The sequence below is a fragment of the Penaeus monodon genome, chromosome 30, assembly GCF_015228065.2.
Source record: "Penaeus monodon isolate SGIC_2016 chromosome 30, NSTDA_Pmon_1, whole genome shotgun sequence".
NCBI classification, from domain to species: Eukaryota; Metazoa; Arthropoda; class Malacostraca; order Decapoda; family Penaeidae; genus Penaeus; species Penaeus monodon.
In genome coordinates, this window is record NC_051415.1 from 29,605,177 (window position 1) to 29,606,724 (window position 1,548).

The window sequence follows — 1,548 nt, forward strand, 5'->3', positions numbered from 1 at the left end:
GGAATCTTCTCATCTGAAACGCTGGCCAGTCGGCTTTTCTAGAGGGCCCTTATATACATATTCTATTAGAAGGTAATGTAAAGAATATGTGTAACAAAGTCAGTGATCATTCCTTTCTTAGGTTAAAGTTATTCTTACTGCATAATTGATTAAGTGCCCTTTCTAGAATTGTCCAATATTCTATGCCTTACAACAAGATAACGAAGCCATTTTCTAAGGATTATTATGTTAGTAGTTTCTGCATATTAAAGAACAATCTATTGGTTTTTGAAGATTATTTCCATATGTCATTTTCATCCAGTGTATGGACAATACTTGTGTTCTAGTAAAGGTTGGATTTAAGAGCATTGGTCAAGTATATTTGTATTGCCATGCTATGTATTTTTTTTTCTTCTTCTCTAAAAGTGAACAAAACTGATGGTTTGTTGCCAGTCTTTATTTTAATTAGGAATATCTTCTATTGTTTTGTTTTATTTTGACATGCAGGTCAGTAGCTTTGCTGCATTTTGTCGTTTTCCCTACATAATTGCCTATTATGTGTGTTGTAGAGACAAGTGACCTTTAAATTGAACACTTTGCCAGCACATGTCCACCATCTCAAGCAAGGACATAAAGGCTAGGTTGTGGGCACTCCCTTAGCTCAAGCCCCTAGCAATGGAGAAAAGAATTCCATAACTTTAAATGTGTAATATTACATTTTGTTTACCCCCTTTTTTGGTAATTTATCAAGGTCAAAAAGTAGAAAAGAGAGTTGTGCCTGTAAGGTTTTCATTTTTGTATATTTTTGGGTTTGTTTGTTTTTTATATATATTTATAATCATGATCATTGGTCATGCAATACAGGTTTTGTATGCTGTTCTTGAACTGGTTGCCTAGCAATAAGATTGGTAGGTTTTGTGGGGTAGCCTGCAGCCCAGCCTAGACTGTCCTGTACCCAAACACACTAGTGGCCGTGTGTTGGCAAAGTAATTCTATCAGCAGACTAGGCTGTAGAAAACCCCCTGGCAGAAGTAAAAAAAAAAATTAGGAAAAAAATTATTTTATTCCTTTTCAAATTAAAAAGAAATTGTAAAAACTTGTATCAAAATTAGTTCATAACTATATTAGGAAAGATGAAGATGAAAAAAAAAAAATCTTGATACTTTTAGAGTAAATCCTGCCCTAGTTTGCTGTTCCTGTTACCTCAGCGAGACAAGAACGTTCTGTGGAAAGAGACCGGTTGCTAACTGCCCCTCATATCTTTAAAGTTAGTATTTAGGTGGTTATCTTTTGTAAGTTACGAATCTCGGCCTGATATTCCTTTTTGTATGTTATATCTACTTAGAGTAAAATGTCATTTCTGTGATTTTGCAATATGTATCTCTGGCAATGAATTGAGATCTATTAGAGGATTTTTTTTTTTTTTTTTCTACTTTTCTTTTACTTTTGTTCTTCTATATTCAGTCTTTTCTTTCCTTTTTTTCTAATTTTGTATCTTTATATTGAATCTAAATTTCATACCTGAGGTGCTCCAAAAACATAGAAAAGAAGGAAATAATTTAGTGTTTG